Source organism: Camelus dromedarius, chromosome 30, assembly GCF_036321535.1.
Source record: "Camelus dromedarius isolate mCamDro1 chromosome 30, mCamDro1.pat, whole genome shotgun sequence".
In the NCBI taxonomy this organism is placed as follows: Eukaryota; Metazoa; Chordata; class Mammalia; order Artiodactyla; family Camelidae; genus Camelus; species Camelus dromedarius.
The window spans coordinates 11,684,639-11,692,381 of NC_087465.1; the positions used below are offsets into that span (position 1 = coordinate 11,684,639).

The following is a 7,743-nucleotide window of genomic DNA, read 5'->3' on the forward strand; positions in this document are numbered from 1 at the left end:
CTCTGAGCCAGAGGGTCAGGGTGGTCCCAGGCTGCAGGCTGCTCACCAGTGGGCCTTGGGTGGGTGATGGCGCACATGGTGATCTGGACCATACTCTCCTCCTGGAAGCAAGCTGACTTGCACACCAGCGTCTGGAAAATCTAGGGCAACCCTATGCCAGGTGGCAGGGGAGATGGGAGCAAATGGAATGGCTTGCTTGGGGCAACCCCCTCCCACCAATGCTGCCTGCATTGCAACTATGTTCTGAACACACGCTGCCCATATCCTGGGAGCAAGCTGACCTGTAGATGGGCGTCAGGAGGGCCTGGGAAAACAAACGCAGTCCCCAGGCCACGCCCTGGGTGAGATAGTAGCAAGGGGACCAGCTCAATCTGGGCATCTCCCTTCACCCTGCCACTGCTGCCACCGCCAGTGATATCCCCTAAACGCACGAAGTCCGCTTTCCGGGAGCAGGCTGACTGAGACATCTGTGTCCTGAGATTTGGGCAGCAGAGACTGCCCCCAGGCCAGGCCACAGGGGAGATGGGAGCAAATAGACCAGCTTTCCCCGGGCAACCCCTCCTGCCAATGCCGCCTGCATCGCCCCTACCCTATGAACCCTACCCTCTGAACGCACGGTGTCCGCCTCCAGGGAGCAAGCTGACCTGGAGACAGGCATCAGGAGGACCTGGGAAAACAAACGCAGTCCCCAGGCCAGGACCCAGGTGAGATGGAAGCAAGTGGACCAGCTAGCCCCAGACATCTGCCCTCCCCAGCCACCGCTGCCACCGCCAGTGCTATTCCCTGAACGCCCAGAGTCCGCATTCCAGGAGTAGGCTGACTGAGACATCTGTGTCCCAAAATTGGGGCAGCAGAGGCTGCCCGCAGGCCAGGCCATGGGGGAGATGGGAGCAAATCAACAGGCTTCCACATGCAGGCACCACCACCACACCATGCCGTGGCCTGAAAGCACCTGGCCGCCTCGCGAACACCTACTGACTAGGATACATGCTTCCTGAGAACCTGCAGCAGCGGAGGCCGTCCATAGGCAAGGCGCGAGGTAGACGGGGCAGCCAGGAGCAAGTCAATGGTGTCCCACAGAATAGCCGACCTCCATGCATCGCTGTGGTGAACATATCATGAACCAAACCAACCTGCCTACCCGAGTCTACTGCCCTAGAGAGATGCGTGGCCAACTTGGGGTAGCAGAGGGCGCCCACAGGCAAGGCCAGGAGGGAGACGGGAACCAATCCACGAGGCCACCTGACACCAGCCTCCGATGCCACCTCCCCTTGATCGCACTGTGCCTGCTTCCCAAGAGTCGGCTATGAACACGAGCATCAGGGGAACCATGCAAAAGAGAAAAAGAGGCCACCCCCAGGAAAGGCCGCGGGGGGAGATGAAAAGAAATGGAGGTCCCTGAAGGGATCCCCCACACACAGCAGCCACCGACGTCGGAAACGCAGCCAATGCCTCTAACCAAGCACACCTGACTCTAGACAGCAGGCTGCGCTCAAGATTCTGAGCAGCAGAGGTCAACCACAGAACAGGCGGAGTGGAGACTAGGGAGACGGAAGAGACCAAATAGACTACCATGGGGCAGCACCCCTCCATCCCACTTCCGTCGCCACCCACTAACCTCAACGAGCAGCCTCCTGAGAAACCACAGAACAACCTGGAGAGCTGCATCCGGGGAACCTGAGGCGGCAAAGGGCGCCCCAGGATAATCCATGGCGGCGATGGGAGCAGACCGATGGGCTCCCACGTGGCAGCCCCGCTCCACTGCCGCTGCCCTCTGCCCGCTGCCCGCTGCCCGCTGCCGCTGCCCGCTGCCCGCTGCCCGCTTCGCCGCGGTCGCCGCCACCGCCAACGCCACTGGAGATCACCGGGCCGCCACAGAGTGGACTGACGCGGAGAACTCTGTCCGCAAACCTGGGGCAGCCAAGGGATCCCAAAGGCCAGGCCGCGAGGGAGATGGGAGCCGATGGACGGGCTCCCACGGGCAGCTTCACCCTGGCCGCCATCACCGCCTCCCATGGATCGCAGGGCGCCCACTCCCTAGGAGCCAACTAAGGGAGACGAGCGTCCTGCGAACAGGGGGGCAGCAGCCGCTGCCCACAGGACAGGCCGCGGGACAGACGGGAGCAAGTGGATCCGCTCCCACAGGCAGCCCCTCTACCCTCGCATCCGCCGCCACCACGTCCGCCTCCGGTGCCGCCAACGCCCCTGCCCTCCCGACTACACCGCACGCACCTCCTGGGAGCAACCTGACCCGGACACCGGCGTGGGGCAAACGGGGGGCAGCAGAGGCGGCCCCCAGGCCAGGCGCGGGAGAGAACGGGGAGACGGGAGCAAGTCGACGTGCTCCCGCAGAGTAGCCCCCATCCCATCCGCCGCCAACGCCGCCCCTAACCTCACCGCGCAGCCTCCCGCGAGCCCACTGACTGACCTGCAGAGGTGCGTCCGGGGAACCTGAGGCGGCAAAGGGCGCCCCAGGATAATCCATGGCGGCGATGGGAGCAGACCGATGGGCTCCCACGTGGCAGCCCCGCTCCACTGCCGCTGCCCTCTGCCCGCTGCCCTCTGCCCGCTGCCCGCTGCCGCTGCCCGCTGCCCGCTGCCCGCTTCGCCGCGGTCGCCGCCACCGCCAACGCCACTGGAGATCACCGGGCCGCCTCGGAGCGGACTGACGCGGAGAAATGCTTCCCGCAAACCTGGGCAGCCGAGGGGGCCCACAGGCCAGGCCGCGAGGGAGATGGGAGCCAATGGACGGGCTCCCACGTGCAGCTTCACCCCGGCCGCCATCACCGCCTCCCCTGGATCGCAGGGCGCCCGCTCCCTAGGAGCCAACTAAGGGAACCGTGCGTCCTGCGAACATGGGGTCTGCAGGCGCTGCCCACAGAACAGGCCGCGGGGGAGACGGGAGCAAGTGAATCCGCTCACACAGGCAGCCCCTCTACCCTCGCATCCGCCGCCACCACGTCCGCCTCCAGTGCCGCCAACGCCCCTGCCCTCGGGAGTACACCGCACGCACCTGCTGAGACCAAGCTTACCCGGACACCTGCGTGGGGCAGCAGAGGCTGCCCCCAAGCTAGCTGCGGGAAGACTGAGGAGATGGGAGCAAATAGGCAAAGTCTATGGGTAGCCTCCCTCTACCCCACCCCACCTCCCTCCCGTTCACACCGCGCCTGCCTCTTGGGAGCCCACTAACCTGGAGAGTTGCGTCCAGGGAACCTGAGGCAGTAGTTGCGGCCCCAGGACAGGCCACGGGGGAGATGAGAGCAAATCAATGGGTTCCCGTATGGCAACACCCATACCCCCGCCGTGGCCACCTGATGGCACTAGTCCACCTCTCCGCAGCGGGTTGACAGGCATAGATGATTCCAGGGAACCTGAGCCAGCAGAGGTCTCCCCTATGCCAGGCTGAGGAGGGGGAAGATGGGAGCAAATCTACTGGCTACCAAAGGGCAGCACCTACCTCCCCCCACATCCACTGCCGCTGCAACCACCGGGGTCACCTGACCCCACCGGGCCGCTTCCCAGGATCAGGCTGACTGAAACGTGCTTCTGCAACCTGGGGCGGCAGAGGCCAGGTCCCATTGGAGATGGTAGCAAATCCAGTGTCTCCCATGTGGCATCATCCCCCCTGCTGTTGCTGCTGGAATTCATTGTTCTTGGTCTCGCTTAAGTGCAGATGAACTGTATGTAGAACAAGTTTTTTAGAAGATAAACCTTGTTCTTGGGTTGTGAATTTCAATCAGCAAAATGGTAAGGTGTTTATTTTTGCCCAAATATGTGGATCCCTAGACCTATCTGCCTGTAAGTTTTTTTTTTAAATCATAACATTTGATTATGCTTAGAAAATCTTTCAGATTTGGTTTTAGGATGATGATGTTATAGTCTTAACTATTTTCTCAATTCCAATTAAATCACCTAAGTTGTTAAAATTTCTACATGTATCATAAGTAGAGTTACCATAAAGCTGTTAGTTTTTAAACTACTGAGACATATATATCTCCATATATATGTATAGCTTGTCCCAATAAGATATATAAATACTGTCTTCTCAAATCTAGTGGTAAAAAAATCTTTCCCACATAATCATACAGTAACTCTGGTATCTTAGATTGCTTCTGAAATAATGTGAAGAAAAAATAAATACTTTAAATGTTGATAACAACCTGTTCTGAGCCAAGAAGAGAGATCTAATACAGAGGAAGAGTGCATCCAAAACATATTCCATAAATTACGTTGTCAAAACAGCCTAAAGTCAGTATAAAAAGAGAAGCAGAAAGGGACATGTGAAAGCTCTAAACTGCTTAATGCAGCAGAGAAGCCCTGTTCACACTACTCATTGCTTTCCCTTTTTTTCTTATTTAATTTCTAATGTTTTCCTCCCAACGATGTAGGTTAAGCCAGGATTTTCACTTCACTCCATTCTTTGGCAAGTAATTGCACTTTGCCCTGGGTTTCCATTCCCAGTTTACTAGAGAAAGCCAAAGCAAAAGCAGAAAAAAATAAAAGCAAAAGGGAAACAAAGTAAAATCATTCATAGAAAACAAGTCAGTGCCTAGGTGATATTTGCAGGAGACTTTTATGCGTGAGAAAAATACCTCTAGCACATTTCTCATCCTAGAGACACAGCAAGAAAAGTAATAAGACCGTCGGATCGATCTTAATGTCACTGACTTTTAATGAAAAAAAGTTTTCAAGATCTGTCTGGACTCAAGCTTGGAGTGGACAGAATGAGTTCTCCTTGACCAGTTTACTTTGAAAGGAACAAAGAAGAGTGTTAATAACACTAAGGGCTTTTATTGCAGTGCCCCTCTCTGTGCATTCATAAAGCCATGTAACAATCCTGAGGTGAAAATCTCCATGGGTTCCACACCTCACTCCATCCTTTACTCACAGGGACACTGTGGGTTGTCCTAATGATAGGAGTGTAAAAGAAAAGGACAAATCTGACTTCATACTAAATCTGTTCCTTTGACTTTAACCCTGTGCTGTTTCCTAGGTTTCGTCTTCCTGGTTTTGCACCTTTTGTAAAACAATGTTGCCTAGAGCCTGAAATGTACAGGAGAGCCTATTCTCAGGCTCTGACCTTTAAGGATATTTACACTTTTCTGTTCATAGAAAGATAACAAGTTGCAGAATAGAAACTAACATTTGTTTTGTTGGAGGTTTACAGGGAAACCATAATGTGACCCATGTGGACAGCTGCAAAAAGCAAAGGATTCCAATAACAGAATTCCTACACCAAGAAGTTTGCAACAAGCAAGCACATTCCCTCCCCTTTTTAGTTGAAAAAGAGCCTGAATTCTGACTTGGGGAAGATGGGTTTCCAGTACATCAGTCTGCCATCTTGGTCTACCAGCTTTCCAGATAAAGTCGCTATTCCTTGCCCCAACACCTTGTCTCCTGATTCATTGGCCTGTCACATGGGAAACCAGAAGGAGATCTTAGGCTGGGACAAATACCTTCTCCCTGACAGAACATGGGGAGGTGGCCCCTACACCTGCCAGTCAAAACAGGCCTCCCCTCTTTACTCTGCTGCAGCAACCCAGGGGCAGGGCCCCACCTTCCCTGAGACTGGGGTAGTCCATAATCCAGCCTGCTTTGCTCCAGGCCCCTTCACCTAAGAGCATCTTGGAGGAGGGGAATGTGGGCAGAACAGGAAGCCATGAGGATGAATATTTGTTGCTGGCAGCAGCAGCAATGATGGATGTCTAAGAATGACACACTGAACAAAAGACAGCATAACTGTCCAGAGGTAGTTTGTGACCAGAGGAAAGATGGAACCAGAACCTTGGGGGGTAGGGAGGAGCAGAAGTGTGTGGGGGGGGTTAGCTCCTTGTTATTAGTGCCCCATGTGAGGGAAGGGGAAACTGAGGCTGAGAGTGGAAACAGATGGGGATGGGGAGTGGCTCAAGTCCACCTTGAGTGGCTGCCACAGGGAACCCAGGCCCCTGGGCCTCCCTTGGATAAAGGTGACTGCATCTCCATCACTGCAGTAGATTCCAGGGTGATGGCAATGTGGGCTAGAGCCTGCTTAGAGGGGGGTAGGAGGTTAGACCCTCCTGCCTTCCTTCCTGTGCCCTCAAGGGGGCTGCCCAACCTAGTGCAGGGATGAGGCAAGCTGGGGAGAAAAATGGATGTGAGCGACACATGCTGCTGCTGGTACAGTGGGAGAGGGCCGTGTCAGAGGCGATGGGTCTTGGGCTCCTTTTAAGGCCGGGGGAGCCCTCCCAGGCCCCTTAATGGGAAGCCAGAGGGAAGAGTCAGGAATCAAAAGGGACCCCCAGACCAAGAGCCCAGCCAGCAGTGTCCCTACCACTGAAGGAGTGGGGACACAGCAGCTCATGGAGGAGCGAAGTGGGAAGTCAGCTCTGTCCAGGGGACAGGTGTGGCACGTGGGTGAGAGGGGTCGCTGGGAACTGAAATCAAAGGAAAACTGCTTCCCACTGGCCCAGGGGCCCTGCAGCAGCTGGTGTGCATGTAGTGTGGTGGTGAGGACTCAGGTGGCTGGCAGTGATGCGTGGGCCTGGGGGAAGGGGTGGGCGGCAGTGGGAGGGAGCAAAGCTGTGCAGTCCACCAAGAAAACTGGTCCTTGGCGAGGGAGCCGGTGGCAGAGTGGCACGGTCACTACTGCTCCTCTGAGGATTCCTGCCTGATGCTCGCTTCTTCCTCCTTCTCCAGTGTTTGGGGTCAGCCCCTTGGTTCCCTCCCTGGAGCTGTGGTGGTTTTCTGGATCTTGGCAGCAGCCTTGTTTTTGCTGCCCTTTGGTGGCCCCAAGATCTCTTGGGTGTTGGCATTTCGCTGGGCTCCTTTTGACTCCCTACCAGCACTGCCAGGACTCACTTGAGGCCCTTGGCTTGCTCCTCAGGGCCATCCTTTTCCTGCTTGGAAGCCAAGGGCTGGCTGGACTTCTAGCTCCACTCGCTCCTCCTCCCTTATCTGCGGAGCAAGTGGAGAAGCCACAGCTGGGATGCGCCAGCTTGGCCACCCGGCCTGTGGTGCATTCACTGGGCTGCAGGGGGCCAGGGTGCTGGGTGGTGAGGACCCGCCTGGCTTTGCCACCACCGCTGGTGATAGCAAATGCGGATACCTTCTTGGAGCCGCACCAGGGCCAGAAATGCCTGGACTCAGACTCGGAGTCCCATTTACAAGCCAGTTTTTCACTATTAAAAACAATTCAGAAAAACCCTTGTAGACAGATGAATTAATCTATGCAGGCTGCCATAACAGAATTCCACAGGACTGGTAACTTAAACAACAGAATTTTACTTTTTCACAATCCTGAAGCCTTGAAATCCAAGATCAAGGTGCTGGCAGGGTTGGTTTCTCGTGAGAGCTCTCTTCCTGGCTTGCAGACAGATGCCTTCTCCTTGTGCCCTCAGTGGCCTTTCTTCTGAGAACACTTTGAGAGAGAGCTCTGGGTTCCCTTCCTCTTCTTAGGAAGACGTCAGCCCCATTGGATTAAGGCCCCAACCGTATGACGTCATTTAGCCTAATTACTTCCTTAAAAGCCCTGCCTCCAAATACAGTCACATTGGGAGTTCGAGGGTTAGGGCTTCAACACATCAATGAGGGGGGGAATTCACTCCATAACAACAAACATTTGTACAAGTGTGTATTTTTGTAAGCTGTAAACTTAATACATACGTGTATATACATATGTATGTAAATACATATATGTGTATACATGTATAGTATATCTATGTATCTACACAGAATGTACACAATTTTAGAATAACATTGAAAACC

The 7,743-nt window shown here is 55.0% G+C and overlaps 1 pseudogene; it reads right to left on the minus strand.

Annotated features, from left to right (window-relative positions):
* Positions 1–6,459: 6,459 nt before the first annotated feature.
* On the minus strand, positions 6,460–7,481 carry LOC105103119 (high mobility group protein HMG-I/HMG-Y-like; annotated as a pseudogene).
* Between the last annotated feature and the right edge of the window lie 262 nt (positions 7,482–7,743).